This window comes from Ricinus communis, chromosome 2 (assembly GCF_019578655.1).
Source record: "Ricinus communis isolate WT05 ecotype wild-type chromosome 2, ASM1957865v1, whole genome shotgun sequence".
Lineage (NCBI taxonomy): Eukaryota > Viridiplantae > Streptophyta > Magnoliopsida > Malpighiales > Euphorbiaceae > Ricinus > Ricinus communis.
In genome coordinates this window covers 18,698,380-18,716,441 of record NC_063257.1, presented here as the reverse complement: position 1 = coordinate 18,716,441, position 18,062 = coordinate 18,698,380, and the positions used below count along the sequence as shown (strand labels likewise).

At 38.4% G+C, this 18,062-nt stretch overlaps 2 non-coding genes across 2 annotated transcripts; one reads left to right on the top strand and one right to left on the bottom strand.

Annotated features, from left to right (window-relative positions):
• Positions 1–6,876: 6,876 nt before the first annotated feature.
• On the top strand, positions 6,877–6,983 carry LOC112536070. Its single transcript, XR_003080138.1, has one exon. It is a non-coding gene; the product is annotated as a small nucleolar RNA R71 (small nucleolar RNA).
• A 1,984-nt stretch (positions 6,984–8,967) lies between these two features.
• On the bottom strand, positions 8,968–9,074 carry LOC112536068. The gene has a single exon (XR_003080136.1). It is a non-coding gene; the product is annotated as a small nucleolar RNA R71 (small nucleolar RNA).
• Between the last annotated feature and the right edge of the window lie 8,988 nt (positions 9,075–18,062).

Sequence of the window (18,062 nt, the reverse complement as noted above, 5' to 3'; positions counted from 1 at the left end):
GCCACCCGTCTGGTTAGTGGAACTGTCAAGTGGTACTCGAAACCACCGAGGTAGACTCACCGAGTAACCATCCATATTGTACATTTCATACTCAGTGGAGTCAACACCCCTATATTCCTAGCTAGCCTAGTCAAATGTGGTCCAAAGCTAATAACTGCCTTCCTAGCCGATCTCTGAATCCCATCCATCTGTGTAGCCATCAAAAACCCTAAATCTAAATAGGTCCTCTGCCGAATATGCCAGAGTAAAACAACATCAAGCTTATTGAGAGCTCCCCAACTCTCACCCCTACCAGTCAATGTGTGTGCTAAAATATTATGGAGGTATCTCAAACTATCTAAAATACATGAAGCCTTGGTCCAGCTCGAAGAGAAAGAGCATCGGACCACCCTAATATCCTCCCAATATGAATCTATATCTGTCCCCAAATGTCTAACTGCTTGATCAAATAAATCGAAATCCACCTCCACTCTAGTCCATATCCCTAAAGCTATTCCAATCTCAGCTAGAGACATCCTATAGGTTCTGCCAGTTACCCTGAAAGAAACTATGTTTGGCGAAGCAAAGTCCCTAACAGCTGGTTGAAGCCAAAAGGTGCTGAAGAACTCCAAAGTTAGCTCTCTGTAAGTAGGCTCTCTAATGTCAAAAAACCTATTCCATGGTACTGTCTCCAGCAAACGAGAAACTTCTTCAAAAAGCGCAACATCTCTTAGGGCCTGCCAATTGATGCACCTCCCAGTCAGAAGTGTCTTGGTCCTTACCACTCGAAATCGATCAATATGCGCCTGGTTAGTGAAGATCAAGTAAGGATGCCTGCCAGCTGCAGGTGTAGGGACAAGTCAAGCTCGGGTTCTCGGGTGATCGGTTGCCCGAGGTTGTCATCCAGGAAGTAGTGTAGCAGTTGTTTGGCCTGAGGTCTGGTGACTAGAAGAACCATCCTCAACTCTAGCTCCCTTCCCAGCGGCTCTCTGCTGATCGTCGACCATACTTTTCTAATAAAATGCAATGTTAGATAGCAACACAAGTAGCAAAACACTGTAATAGATCGACCATTTTCAATTTACACAAAATTTAATAGAAATTCGGCAGTATATCAAATTGGTTGTTAACCCATGAAGCTAAGGGTAAGGTACCTTAACCGCCAAAATCCTGCAAGGCTGAAAATATAGGGTGCAAAGGGAGAACAAAAATAATAGATAATTATAGATACAATGCCCAATGGCATTTCAGTGCACAACATCACAACGTGCCCAATGGTAGCACATCCAAAATGGAATGAGGACAGAATAAATAAAAAGTAATATGAAAACCAAAATGAAAAATAAGGGCAAGAAGAACAAAATTAAAATAACACAAATAAACAATGGAATATGCATTAAAGTCGGAAATGACATACCGAGGTGAAAAGAAAAAATGTGATTCATGGAAATGAAACTAGAACCGGAAAGCAATGATACGAAATCAACAAAAGTATAACAAAACTAAATGACAATCATGTATGAACGGAAAACAAAACAAGCAAGATTAAGTGTAAAATATGATTACTTCGCGATTGTCTCCGACGAAGTAGAATAGTAGAGAAAAAGTAAGGAAGGAGAGAAAAATCAGCCAAACCAGTGAAATGATGAAAAACTTCGTTTTAAATAGGGTTCGCATGCATCGGTACTGCAAATGCACCCGTCGCATCTAGTCGCACCGTGCAATCACACGCACGCCATGCAACCGCCGTCAGTGATATGCACCGGCCAGCGTATATCAGTAGCCATGCACTTGGCCGCAGATCCCGATGCATATGGGCCCGAAATGCCTGAATGCTGGTCCAAATCACCTTTTACACATAAAAATATTTATATTTTTCCGACACTAAATATATTCAAAACATCAAAATAGAGGAATAAAAACAAATTATGAACATACTCAAGCAAGTAAATCAAAATAAATAAAGTCCAAAGAAAATAACGAAATAACAAAAATTAAAAATAAAAACATAAAAGCATCGCCAAAATCGAATGTACAAAGATACTTATTTTTGCTGAGTCCTAAGCTTGACTCATCCGGATCAACCCTCCTGTGTATACAAAACTAGGTCAACTCGTTGCTCACCATCCAACGAGTTATGATGGTAAAGTTTTAATCGATGCCCATTCACTTTGAAATCTCCCTTCTCGGGATGATGCAACTCCACCACTCCATATGGAAAGACCTGTCTAACCTGAAATGGTCCAGACCACCGACTTCGCAGCTTTCCAGGAAACAGACGAAGGTAAGAGTTGTATAGCAACACTCGATCCCCGACTTGAAACTCCTTATGCCCATGAATCCTTTGATCATGCCATTTCTTCGTTCTTGCTCTGTAAGATAACGAGTTTTCGTACGCCTACTGGCGCCACTCATCTAGCTCACTCAGCTGCCACTGTCGCTCCTTACCTGCAGAATCAATATCAAAGTTACAAGTCCTAAGGGCCCAAAGTGCCCTATGCTCTAACTCAACAGGTAAATGACATGACTTTCCATAAACAAGGCGATAGGGCGTAAAACCTATAGATGTCCTAAAAGCAGTCCTAAATGCCCATAATGCATCATCTAACTTAAGAGTCCAATCCTTCCTACTAGTACTAACGGTTCTCTCTAAAATACGTTTAAGACCCCTATTAGTTACCTCAACCTGGCCACTAGTCTGGGGGTGATAGGGAGTAGAGAACCGCTGAGTAACTCCGTACCGCTTAAGTACCTTCTCTAATTGGGTGTTGCAGAAATGTGTTCCTCTATCACTAATAAGTTTGCTAGGTGTGCCAAACCTAGCAAACAATTTCTTAAGGAACCTGCAAACAACCTTGGCATCATCAGTGGCCAAAGCCTGAGCTTCAGGCCACTTAGAGAAGTATTCAACAGTAACCAGAATGTACTTATTACCATATGAAGAGGGAAAGGGTCCTATGAAGTCGATGCCTCAAATATCAAAAATCTCAACGACTTGCACACTAGTTTGGGGCATCTCATCACGAGAAGAGATATTACCTGCGCGCTGACAAGCGTCACAAACCTGAATAAATTTATGTGCATCTTGGAAGAGCGTAGGCCAATAGAATCCTGCCTCTAGCACCTTCCTCGCTGTATGGTTTGCTACTTGATGACCTGCAGTGGGTCCCTCATGGCAGTGCCTCAATATTTGGAGAGTCTCTTTGCCATAAACACAACGGCGAATCACCTGATCTGCACAGACTCTAAACAGAAAAGGATCTTCCCAAATGTAGTACTTCAAATCGGCAAAGAATTTCTTCTTTTGCTGGTAAGTCATACCCTTTGGTAGAACCCTAGCAACCAAATAGTTAGCGTAATCTGACAACTAGGGAGTATCAGTGTATACCTAAGTGATATATAAATGCTCCTCTAGAAATCGATCGTCTATGGCCGTCTCATCAAGTGCATCCAAGTGAGGATTTTCCAATCTCGATAAATGGTCCGCTGCCAGATTCTCTGCGCCCTTCTTATCCTTGATCTCGACATCAAATTCCTACAACAAAAGAATCCACCAAATCAATCTCAGTTTCGCATTATTTTTCAGGAATAAGTACCTCAACGCCGAGTGGTCCGTGAAGACAATGGTTTTGGAGAGAATGAGGTATGATCTAAACTTGTCGAAGGCGTAAACAACAACCAACAACTCCTTCTCTGTGGTGGTATAGTGTTCCTAGGCTCCTGTTAAAGTCTTGCTAGCGTAGTAAATGGGTTGGAACTTCTTTTCAATCCTCTGTCCAAGCATAGCTCCAACTGCATAATCACTAGCATCGCACATCAGTTTAAAAGGTAGCCCCCAATCAGGAGGAACCATGATCGGGGCTGTAGTCAGAAGTTTCTTAAGTAACTCAAAAGCAGCCAAGCATGCATCATCAAAAATAAAAGGTACATCCTTAACTAACAACTGAGTGAGAGGCCTAGCAATCTTAGAAAAATCTCTAATAAATCTCCTATAAAACCCTGTATGGCCCAGAAAACTCCTAACAGTCTTAATAGAACTAGGAGGAGGTAGCTTAGATATAACTTCTACCTTAGCTCTATCCACCTCCATCCCAGCTTAACAGATCTTATGCCCTAAAACAATCCCTTCTCTCACCATGAAATGGCATTTTTCCTAATTCAATACCAAGTTAGCCTCAATACACCTAGCTAACATGCACTCAAGGTTTGCCAAACAAAGAGAGAAAGAATTACCAAAAATAGAGAAGTTATCCATAAATACCTCCATAGACTCCTCAATCATGTCCTCGAAGATAGCCATCATGCACCGCTGAAATGTAGCGGGTGCATTGCACAGTCCAAATGGCATCTGTCTATAAGCGAACATCTCATAAGGGCAGGTGAAGGTAGTCTTCTCTTGGTCCTCAGGTGCAATAGGAATCTGGAAATAACCTGAAAAGCCATCAAGAAAACAATAAAACATGTGACCTGCCAAACGTTCAATCATCTGATCAATGAAAGGAAGAGGGAAATGATCCTTCCGAGTTACATCATTAAGCCTACGGTAATCAATGCAAACTCGGAAGCCTGTTATCGTCCAAGTCGGGATCAACTCATCCTTCTCATTCCTTACCACTGTCATGCTCCTTTCTTGGGTACAACCTACACAGGACTCACCCATGAACTGTCAGAAATGGGATATATCAAACCTGCATCAAGAAGTTTAATTACCTCCTTCTTTACCGCTTCTTTCATGTTCGGATTGAGTCGTCTCCGAGGCTGAACAACCGGCCTGAAACTATCCTTCAATGAAATCTTATGAGAGCAGAAACTTGGATTTATGCCCGGGATATCGGTTATCTTGAAAGCAAAGGCCTTCTTGTACTTCCTTAGAACTTCCAATAGCATGGCTTATTCTTCAGGAGTTAGATCGGCTACTATGATTACTGGTAAGCGCTTCTCTTCATCCAGGAAGGCATAAACCAAGTGGCTCGGTAACTCCTTCAGTTCTAAGACTGGTGGGTCCTCGAATGAAGTCTTTACCTTCTGCACCCCAGACCTGTCAAGAAAATTTTCTTTTTGTAATTTGACACAAGGTACTAGAGATATCTGAATTTGAATAGGGATCAGTTGACAAGTTCGGCTTACAAGCCAATAAAACAGCGAGTTGCTCCAACACTTACTCATTGGACAACTCCTCCTCATCCTCAGCTAATGCTACCTGCAAAGGGTCAGAACATAAAATTTCTTGCAAATGGGACTCAACCACATCATCAATCACATCAATAGAATATACAGTATTATCATAGTCCAGTGACTGTCTCATGGAAGTGGCTAGGTCAAAGGTAATGGTCTCATCATCAACTCTAAGCTTAAGATTTCCATCACTTACATCGATAACAGCCCTCGATGTAGCTAGGAAAGGCCTACCCAGGATAAGAGGCACAGTGCTCTCACCCTCCATATCCATCACCACAAAATCCACAAGAAAGATAAATTTATCTACCTTTACAAGTACATCTTCAACAATACCTCTAGGAATTTTAACAGTCCTACCTGCCAACTGAACACTCATCCTAGTAGGCTTGCGTTCATGCAACCCTAAGTTGGCAAATAAACTAGTGGGCATCAAGGTAATACTAGCTCCTAAATCAGCCAATGCACCACTAATTGATAAATCACCAATCATACAAGGGATAGTAAAACTCCCTGGATCTCGTCGCTTGAGTGGCGGTTTGTTCTGGAGAATAGCTGAACACTCCTCATTAAGCACTACCTAACCAAGATCCTCCAACTTCCTCTTGTTGCTCAAAATCTCCTTTAAAAACTTGGCGTACTTCGGCATCTGTGAAATTGCCTCAATAAAAGGTAAGTTAATTTTCAGCTGCTTAAATAAGTCAAGAAACTTACTATATTGCTTGTCCACCTTATCCTGCCTCAACCTCGCAGGATATGGAACCGGGGGCTGATGCTCCCACACAGGGCTCTTTTGCCTGTCTTCTTTCCTTCTCTCATTATCTACCATCTTAAGGTCTGGTCCTTCCTTAGCTAGCTCGTCCTGCATAATTATATTATCCTTATCAGCTAAAGGCAAAGAACCAGTCAATTTCTTACCTGATCGCAAGGTGATAGCCTTGCAATGCTCCCTCAGGTTTGACTCTGTAGTGCTGGGAAGCGATCCTGAAGGTCTTTCTAAAAGCATCTTAGAAATTTGGCCAATTTGAGTCTCCAAGTTCTGAATCGAGGCCTGCTGATTCCTAAGTGCACTATCAACTGGAATCTCGTGATCCGTAGGACGTCACAAACTTCATCATAAGCTCCTCTAAATTTGACTTCTTTCCGATGGAGGAGCTTGTGTAGGCCCACCGGTTGTTACTATGGGTGTTGATGAAGTCTTTGAAAACTGGGACCACGGGCATTATTGTTCCTCCAACTAAAGTTGGGATGATTCGCCATCCAGGGTTGTATGTATTCTGTAAGGGTTATTCTGCGCCTTGGGGCATTCCCATATAATCAACTGCTCGACATCGGAAGACACAGAGAATTAGATGGAAAATAGTAGAGGATGAAGCAAACATACCTCCCGCTGATGCAGTTCGACCGTAATGCGGGCCACCCCAAAACTCACGACCAATGTTATTTGCATGAACCAAGCATCTAGAGTTGGTCAATCTTCTTGGCTAGAAGCTCCACCGAGCTGCCAGTACTGTAGAGTCCACTTGGTTGACCACTCCTTGTCTTCCTAGTCCGCTCCTAGAGGATTGCCACTAATAGTTGTTCATGGCCATTTCCTCTATCAAGTTCTGAGCCTGCTCGGGCGTCTTACTGTTTAGCGCCCCACCTGCTGCAGCATCCACCATCTGCCTTGTTGCAAGGTTCAACCCGCTGTAGAAGGTCTGAACCTGCATCCATACTGGCAGTCCGTGATGTGGGCAGCATCTCAAAAGATCTTTAAACCTCTCCCATGCATCGTACATGCTTTCATCATCAAACTGCACAAAAGAAGATAAGTCATTTCTAAGTTTAGCAATTTTAGCGGGAGGAAAATACTTATATAAAAATTTTTCGGCTAACGCCTTCCAAGTAGTAATCGTTTGCTGTGGAAGAGATTGCAACCATCTCTTAGCTCTGTCCCTCAAGGAAAATGGAAATAATCTCAGCCGAATGGCATCGTCGATTGTTCCATTTATCTTGAATGTGTCATAAATCTCCAAAAAATTAGAGATATGTGCATTAGGATCCTCGCTGGGCAATCCTCCAAACTGCACGCTCTGCTGGATCATCTGGATAACGTTGGCTTTTATTTCAAAATTGTTGGCTGCTACAGCAGGCCTGACTATACTAGTTTTCGTCCCATCCAAAGATGGTCGAGCAAACTCATGCATCTTCCTCTGATCGTCATCGGCCTGGGGGTTGAGGTTCTCTATCGCGTCAACTCCTTGAACCTGAACTGTAACTTCGTCCTCCTCCTCAACTGCCTGCAAATGTTGCCTCAATAATCTGAGAGAGCGCTCCGGGTCAAATAAGGGTGCTATGGGATCAGGGTTAGAGCTCCTAGTCATAAACTACCTGAAACGGAAAACCAAACAACCACCAATCAACAAAAGTAATAAAATAAAATAAAATAATAAAAAAATAAAGAATGAATGAATAAACAGATAATGACTAAATTAACACAGAAATAATTCACTCTAGTTTACCGTTACTGTCCCCGGCAACAGCGCCAAAAACTTGATGGGCTACTGATGTAGATGATTCTATGCATGTTTACTAACTGTTTATCAGCCATTTCTTCGCGTATTTGAGTCATATTTATTCCTGTTTGATCGCACTGTGGTATGTTTATGAATTTTTCAGGTTTTTAGACTCCTCGATAGAGATTGATTGATTTACGGGCTTAATGCTAATCTATAATAATCTGATAGGAAGAGATTCCATTAGGTTAGTGCAGATTTAGGAACTCAGTGAGCTCAAGGGAGGAGCGGAGTTTGATTCAGGATTTAGGCACGGGTAGCAAGATTGCCAGTTTATAAAATCAACCTTAGAATTCCATCACTTAGGTCCCTTTTGGGTTTGCTTCTTTGTTACGGTTATTTTTTGTTGTTGTTCCTTTATTTGCATTCATAAGCATTAGTTAATTAATTTAGACTTCTCACACCTTATTTCAGATTAAATAACATAACGAACAATAGTAACTTTAGGTTTACCCGATCTCCAGGGATACGACCATGATACTAACTAGTGCTAGACCGCATCGATAGGTTCACTGCCTTAAGTGTAGGTTGCATAAGTAGCCCATCAAGTTTTTAGCGCCGTTGCCGGGGAAAGTAACGGTAAACTAGAGTGAATTGTTTCTATGTTAATTTAGTCATTATTTTATTCATTTATTCTTTATTTTTTTTGGTTTCTTTTATTTATTTTATTATTTTTTGATTGATTGGTGGTTGTTTGGTAGTCGGTTTCAGGTAGTATATGACAAGGAGCTCTAACCCTGGTCCCATAGCACCCTTATCCGACCCGGAGCGCTCTCTCAGATTATTGAGACGACGTTTGCAGGCAGTTAAGGAGGAGGGCGGAGTTACAGTTCAGGTTCAAGGAATTGACACGATGGAGAACCTCAACCCTCAGGCTGATGAGGATCAGAGGACGATGTACAAGTTTGCTCGACCATCTTTGGATGGGACGAAAACTAGTATAGTCAGACCTGCTGTAGTGGCCAACAATTTTGAAATAAAAGCAACTATAATCCAGATGATCCAGCAGAGCGTGCAGTTTGGAGGATTGCCCAGCGAGGATCCCAATGAACATATCTCTAATTTTTTAGAGATTTGTGACACATTTAAGATAAATGGAACAACCGATGATGCCATTTGGCTGAGATTGTTTCCATTTTCCTTAAGGGACAAAGCTAAGAGATGGTTGCAATCCTTTCCACAGCAAATGATTACTACCCAGAGGGCGTTGGCTGAAAAATTTTTGTACAAGTATTCTCCTCCCGCTAAAACTGCTAAACTTAGAAATGACATATCTTCTTTTGTGCAGTTTGATGATGAAAGCATGTACGATGCATGGGAGAGGTTTAAAGATCTTTTGAGATGCTGCCCACATCACGGATTACCAGTGTGGATGCAGGTTCAGACCTTCTACAGCGGGTTGAACCTTGCAATGAGGTAGATGGTGGATCGCAGCAGTGGGCGCTAAGCGATGAAGGCCCGAGGCTCATAACGATAGAGGAAATGGCCATGAACAACTATCGTTGGCAATCCTCTAGGCCGACCAGGAAGATAGCAATTTGGCGGCGGAGCGGCTTACGCGTTGGCGGTGGCGGCGGCACGGCGGCGTGCACTAGGAAGCGAAAGCGTGAAGGCGGCTTAGGACACTTTCGGCCTTTTGGCCTTATCCACGGTGATCTGGTGGCGATCGACTCCCCTTGGCGAGAGCTTTCTTTTGGCGGCAGTGGTGACGCCAATGGTGGCCGGAGACGGAAGTTCACGGTGGAAAGAGAAAGTAGGGGCAGCCGGTGTTTTTTGGGCTTTTTCGGCGAGCTCCAGCGAGTTATGGATAATCGGAGGATGTATCCGGACTCTCCTCAACTCGAAAGCTCCTACCTCTTGATTCAGATTTGATTTTTATTAGTTCATCCATCATTTCAGCATACCTATTTTCGTTATCAAGCCTTTGTCCTTCAAGTTTAGAGTTTATAGCCTCCATGAATGCTCTCATATATGGAATTCCGTGATCGGAATCTTTGGAAGAAGACTGATTAGACATGGTTTCAAGAAGATTGGTTTCTCCCTCACGTGTTTGCACTCAATCAAGTAAAGAGTTTGTCTTTGTGCCCTTCAAAATTAACTCAAATTGTAAAAGTTAAAATCACAACCAACTTAATAAAACACAATTAACAAGCTAGAACAGAAATTAATTAAGCTAAAGATGAATTAGAGGAAAAGGAGAATAAGATAACGAACTAAGAATAAGGATGGAAGTAGAAGAAATAAAGAATAATGGAATGATAAAGAGGAATATAAGAATTTGAATAGGAAACAATTAAGGAAAAGTAGAATAGGAAAAGGAATTGAAAAGAGAAGGTTATGTGATATCTTCAAACCTGATTTTCTTTGGATTTTGACCTTGACCAAGTCAATCTTTTTTTTTTTTGATTCAGCTCCAAATCTTGCTTTCTATACTCTTTCTCTGTTTTTTTTAGCCTCACTTCGGATCAATAATTCAGATCCACACACAATCTTTTTTTTTTTATAACCAAACAAGAATAAAACACATAGAGCTTAATTTGATTGAAACGTCTCGAAGACTTTGATCAAGCAAATTAAAGGAAACGAAATAACAAAATAAAGATATCACAAACCAATTTATCTAGAACGTCTCGAATACTTTAACCAAACAAAAGAGTATGTGAGTAGAAGAACAACGAAGATAACAAATAGGATACATAACCAAACCTTGTAAGCTAGCTCTGATACCAAATGATGTAAACCTTCTATGGAAGAGAAGATTACACGCCAAGATCAATACTTATAAGGTTTGCCAAAAGTTATTTGCGGAACTAACACCCTTATTTATAAAGAAATAAGATTAATAGCTATAATGAGATGAACTTAATTAATCCTAGAAACTAACAAGTTAATAGAATTAAATTAAGGTAGAAGTGAAATCAAAACCTAAACAATAAGCTTTAATCTCAAGAACACTCAAAGAAACTCTTTAAGCAAAAATAAGGTTTTCTATTCAATCAAAGATATATATATTTCTAATTACATAGCTCTATTTATAGAGTTTAAAACATAATAATCCTAATCCTAGAATGACTAGGATATGTGGCCAAGATTCCTAAATAAATAAAACTTGAAGTAAAAGAAAAGAAAACTCCTATTTTGACTTGGACTTGTTAAAAGCAGACTCCTATTTTGATTTAGATTTTGACTCTGAATATTTAACCTTGGACTTGGGCTTTACATTTGGGCTTGAATTCAACATAAATAAGATCTGATCTTCATGTCTTCATGTTGGGCTTTAATCCATGAATGAAATACAATTAATCAAAGTTGAATCTTTATCTTCTAAGTCCAACTCGCTAACCTTGCTTCTTGAATGCATCTTGTCTATCACGTGGACCATGAAAGAACATAAGGCAGCCTTGAATCTCTTGCTTCTAGCTCGTGTGATTGGACCCTCATACTTCAATGGATCCATTCATGGCTTGCTTGGTGGTGAAGGATCAGCCTTGATTTCATCAGTATATTTTTTAAAATGAGAAAACAACCCCGTGAGAGGGGTATATTTATCAATATAAGATAACAACCCCGAAAGTCGAGCATATTTGTGAGTATAAGGCAACATTGTAAAATTGGTATATTTATGAATATAAGAAATCAACCTTGTAACAGGGGTTTTTTTTTAATATGTGAAAAAAATCCCGTAAGAAGGGTATATTTGTCAATATTGGAAAACAACCTTGTAAGAGGGGTATATTTAGGAGTATGATAAAACAACCGCATAAAAATGTGTATATTTATCAATATAAGAAAAAAACTCATAAAAGGGGTATATTTGTGAATATAAGGAAACAATCCCATAAGAGAGGTATATTTGTCAGTATGCGAAAATAGCTCCACAATAAGGTTATATTTTTTAATATTAGAAAACAAACCCGTAAGAGGGGTATATTTGTCAATATAGAAAAATAACCCTGTAAGTGGGGTATATTTGTGAGTATGAGGAAACAACATCGTAAAAGGGGTATATTTATGAAAATGAGAAATCAATCTCGCAAGAGCAGTATGTTTGTGAATGTGAGAAAAGAACCTCGTAAGAGGGACATATTTGTGAGTATGAGAAAACATCCGTGTAAAAGGGTATATTTTTTCATATGAGAAAATAACCCCGTAAGAGCGGTATATTTATGAGTATGATAGAACAACCCCATAAAAGGGCTATATTGTTAATATAAGGATACAACCCCATAAGAGGAGTGTGGCCTGCAGTTTTCGGCTTGCACCCAAGTGTCTTTAGTGACTACATGATTGTAAAGCTTTTCTACTTAATCGGTAATACACTAACTAGTCACTAGGACTAGTGCGGAGATGAGAGCCGTCACACAGGTAATCACCGCGATACTTTTACAGATGAGTGGCGTTTCTCAAATTCCATAAGGAAGCTTAAGCCACACAGTCTAGAGATGGATCCGGAAGCCAACTTCCTTATTTGTGTACATTAGTCTTTAATTTTATTATTTAATAAATTATTCTCTATAATTGCAAGCAACTCATATACATGCATGCCAAAACAACACACGTAATACACGTAAATCTAGCCCATTTTAATTAAACCCAGCTTATATTAATGGTTACCCAATTTCCTAATCAATTATGCACAAAGCCCACTTAGTCTAGCCTATTTACTAATTATGCTCTTGAATTCTAGCCTTTAAGCCTAATGGATTACTTGTCATGAAAAGGCCCAATCATTGTGATCTTAACCCTAACTAAGTTCGAGCGTTAACTAAACATGCAAAAGCTTGCTAGTCTACTTGGATTTTAGGGTTTTCAGCGCAGTTAAAATTGATTAGCCTATTTGGACTGCCAGATTCATGTTAGATCAATTTTTGATCCTAAGTCTTTATGGCCCATTTTAATTAATCAATCATATAATCATATATTTAATTAACATATAATAAAAAAAATAAAATTGAGAGTAAAAACCTAATTATTACAACTCGCCTACAACTACTAGTGCAAAAAAGAGACCTAAAAGCTATAGAGAGGCTGAAAGTACATAAAAAATGCCAAAAAGAAACACAAAAATGGGTATCTAGCTTGAAAAACAGATCGACACTATGTGAAGAGCCGATCGAATCAACGTAGAGCCAATTGGCTCTTCATTGAGCCGATAAGCTTTGGGGTCCCTAGATTGACTTCTTCGATCGTCAATACAATTTCGCATCCATAGAGCCGAATTTCACATGTACAGACATTAAAAATCGATTAGAATGAGAGAAAATAGGTTAAACAATATCAAAATAAAAGAAATAGAAGTCTATTAGACAATCAAAATCCTAAATTACTAAAAACTCTAAATATCATAAACTAACAGAAGGCAAATCAGAACAAAAGAACCATGCTCAACAGGTTTAATTACCTAATCATACTGACAAATAAATCTAAATATTAATCATATAACATGTTTCTCATTAGATCTAAAAACCCTAATTGGTAAAATATCATATTTCAAACCCTAACTTCTTATTATCAGAATCAAAATCCTATTAATATGCATATTCATAAAAAGACTTAATTTAATCATACTTATCACAGATCAAAATCCTAATCATGTTTCTACGAACAAATAATATACAAAAAAGGAAAAAAAGAAATGAAAGAACTAATTTTATGATGAATGCAGATGTATAGTGAAAAGAACTCTCAGGTTGTCATTGCGAATGTTGGATCTACGAGTCTCAAACGATAAGGATGCAGTTGAATCAAAAACTGGGTAGGAATCCAGTGTTGGATCTGGCTTAGAGAAACCTTCTGTCATTTGAAAAATAGTTTCCAAAAATAATCGTTCTTCAATGGTTGGTCTCCTAAAATCGTTCTTTCTTCAGTGGCTTAGAGTCTCTAATGATTTCAAGGGAAATCCTAGAGAAAGCGATACATTTTAGGAATATATAGATAAATATCTCATTTTATTTTTAAAATTAAAATAATTATCGATTAAAAGGATGATTATCATTAAGGAAACCTTCTAGAATCTGTATCTGGACGTAAAATTGTCACAAGAAATAATGTCAGTTGCAAAGATCTCAATCAAGATCATGTACAACCGAATCAGCTCAATGTACAGTGAGCTCACTCTCGTCAAAGATTGGCTCTCTGAGGAAAAGTTTATGAAAAACATGTAATTAGGTCCCTAAACTTGTAAAAACTATTCTTTTGACCTCAAACTTAATTTTTTTTGACAATTAGGTCCAAATTGATTTCAAAACAATAACTCCAGCTGGATTAACCTCGATCCTAGCCTCAGATGCAATTGTCCTTCACCTCTCGAGACTCGAGAGGGCGGTAAGTTTCATCATAGGATTTTTTATTTTTCCCTCGATATATAGATCCGGAAAATAGGAGTTGACAAGGGGTATATTTATGAGTATCAGAAAACATCCCCGTAGGAGGGGTGTACTTTTTAATATGAGAAAACAACCCCGTAGGAGGGGTATACTTTTGAGTATGAGAAAATAACCTCATTATAGGAGTATATTTTTTAATATGAGAAAACAACCCTATAAAAGGTGTATATTTGTCAATATAAGAAAACAACCCCGTAAGTGGGGTATATTTGTGAGTATGAAACAACAGTGGGGTGATGTTATGAATATGAGATATCAACCCCGTAAGAGGGATATATTTGTGAATATTAGAAAATAACTCCAAGAGGGATATATTTGTGAGTATGATAGAACAACCCCGAAAAAGGGGTGTATTTATCAATATAAGAAAATAACCCTGGAAGAGCGGTATATTTGTCAATTTAAGAAAATAACCCCGTAAGAGCTATATATTTGTCAATATCATAAAAGAATCCCCTAAGAGGGATATATCTGTAAATATGAGAAAATAACCCCATAAGATGGGTATATTTGTGAGTTTGAGAAAACAACCCTACAAAAGGGGTATATTTTTTAATATGAGAAAACAACCCCGTAAGAGGTATCTTTGTCAATATAAAAAAGCAACCCCATTAGTGTGGTATATTTATCAATATAAAAAAATAACACTATAAGTGTATTTGTGAGTATGAGAAAATAACGTTGCAAAAGGGGTATATTTGTGAATATGAGAAATCAACATCATAAGAGGGGTATATTAGTGATTATGAGAAAACAACCCCATAAGAGGGGTATATTTATGAGTATAGAAAAATAACAGTGTAAAAGGGGTATACTTTCTAATATGAGGTAACAACCCTGTAAGAGGGATATATTTATGAATATGAAAAAACAACCTCGTAACAGGGGTATGTTTTTCAATATAAGAAAATAACCCTGTAAAAAGGGTATATTTGTGAATATGAGAAAACAACCCCGTAAGCGGGGTATATTTATGAAATATAAGAAAGCAATCCCCTAAGAGGGTATATTTCTGAATATGAGAAAACAACCCCATAGAAGGAGTATATTTTTTAACATGAGAAAACAACCCCGTAAGAGGGGTATATTTGACAATATAAGAAAACAACCCCGTAAGTTGGGTATATTTGTAAGTAAAAATGGGATATATTTATGAATATGAGAAATCAACTCTATAAGAGGGGTATATTTATGAATATGAGAACACAACCCCATAAGAGGGGTATATTTTTTAATATGAGAAAACAACCCTGTAAGAGGGCTATATTTGTGAATTTGAGAAAACAACCACGTAACAGGGGTATGTTTTTTAATTTAAGAAAATAACCCCATAAGAGGGGTATGTTTTTTTATTTAAGAAAATAACCACGTAAGAGGGGTATAGTTTTGAATATGAAAAAATAACCTTATAACAGGGGTATACTTTTAATAATGAGAAAATAATCCCGTAATAGGGGAATATCTTTTAATATAAGAAAATAACTCCATAAGAGGGGTATATTTGTCAATAGAAGAAAACCACCCGGTAAGTGAGATATATTTGTGAGTAAGAGGAAACAACACCGTAAAAGGAGTATTTGTTAATATGAGAAATCAACCCTCTAAGAAGGGTATTTTTGTGATATTAGAAAATAACCTCGTAAGAGGGGTATATTTGTGAGTATGATTGAAGAACCCCGTAAAAGGGGTGTATTTGTCAATATAAAAAAACAACCCCGTAAGAGGGGTATATTTGTGAGTATAAGAATACCACCCCATAAAAGGGGTATATTTTTTAATATGAGAAAACAATCCTATAAGAGAGGTACATTTAACAATATAAGAGAATAACCCCGTAAGTATGGTATATTTGTGAGTGTGAAGAAATAACACCGTAAAAGGGGCATATTTGTAAATATGAAATATCAACCCCATAAAAGGTGTATATTTGTGAATATGAGAAGACTACCCTGTAATAAGGGTATATTTGTGAGTATAAGAAAACAACCACGTAAGAGGGGTATATTTATGAGTATTGATAGAACAATCCCATAAAAGGGGTGTATTTGTTAATATAAGAAAACCACCCTGTAAGATGGGTATATTTATGAAGAGAAAACAACCCGATCTGTGGGCCTGTGACTGGTACTAGGGAATGAGTAGGCGTAAGGCCACCAAATCCTGTAGTAAGCCTGACTATTCACTAACTCAAACAAAATGTAACCCAGACTCTGTCCATTAGCCCCTTTCCACAATTAACCTTAAATCATCAGGTACTATATATTAAATTCAGTCTGCTAGCATAATTAGGCAAGACCTGAATTTACATAAATTTACAAAATGATAAATCTAAAAATTGTACTGCGGAGGTTTTAGAATTTTAAAAGTCAAACATACCAAAAAAAATTGGTTACTTTAAACCCGAAGATGAAGGAATCGGGCTGCTAGATGAAAAGAACTGCAGAAAAACTAACCATACCTGAAAAACAGTTAAATTGAGACTGTTAGTCTCGAGAGTAAGTTAAAATCATATATCCATAAACAAATACAAACACTTCAATAACACATTTGTTTAATTTAAAATAAAATATTAAGTCATGCAAAAACATGTGTAATGCCATGCTTCTTATAAAATGAATTTTACATACTACAGGACGGAGTACCTCAGTAGAACCTTAACCCCTATTACTAAATGCCTTAGCCTTTCAAATTTCCTGCTCCAATGAATCGGGCGCCAGAGAGTGAAGCTCGACCAAGGCCCTTAAATCCACCCGGTCACTTAAATTTCCAACAAAGCTTGACAGAGAGCAATGCTCGACCAGGGACCTTTACTCCGGCAAACTCACTCTACTCAGCCTAGAGAGTTAAACTCGACTAGGACAAGTCCTAATTTACCTTTTTAAATTTCCCTTTTACTATCTGTCTCAGATTCATACCGGTGCGCACGTGGTCCTGATGCAACCTATCAGGTGGCATGTTCTACTGCCGTTTCATCTCGAGTCAACATACTTTCATAATAGCATTGATGCAGAAAACGATACACATATGAATAGTAATTAAATAAATAATTAAAATATTAAATCATTTAATCATAATGATGTGCATCATTTTATACATGTTTATATGCGCAATTACTTATATTTTTATGCATAGTTATCTTGTTTTATGCCAGAATCACCTATGTTTTGGTTCCTTTCATGTTTCAGGTGACTATCAATAGACATTATCAGTAATCGTGGGAAATACACACAATTACGAACCAGAACCCATCAAAATTGAGCAAGGACTAGCTTTCCAAGGTTGAGCATGACCTGGACTCTGGCCGTGCTCAACCATCAATACTTGAACCTCAAGAGTGCCATTTTGGCACGGTTTCTGAGGCCACCACGGCCTCCACCACGGCCCATGGTGGCTCAGCACCGACGAGGGCACGGCCAGGAAGAAGAACTAATTTGCAGACTCGGAGGTCCAGCACGGCCTGGACTCCACTCGTGCTGATCAGCACGGGCTTGACCACGGCCGTGCTGAGACATTTATATAGGCAAATGCGATTTATTGAGCTAGGGTTCGATCTTTTGACTTGATTTTACACATACATGCATAAGCCATCTTTTTCCAGACTTCAATGGTAGACTTTAGGAGACTATTTCATCTATTGAAGGAAGAATTACATTGGTTTTAACACCAAATTTAAGACCAAGAGTAGATTTGGAGGCATTCAAGAGGCAATTTAGGGTTCATCATTTAGAATTGGGAATTTAGGGTTTTTCATCCAACTTAAAGAAGAAGGGTGTACATGCTTTCAATTTACTTTTCTAAATTTGTTCTTTACTTTGTGTTGCTTACTAGTATGAGTAATTAAATTTGTTAAACCCATTGGGGTTCCTCTGTTGGATCTTGCTTTCTCATTAATGTTTCATGTAGGACTTTGATTATCAATGCTTGTCTCTTTCTGCTTTCATTATTAATAAGAAATCACATTATT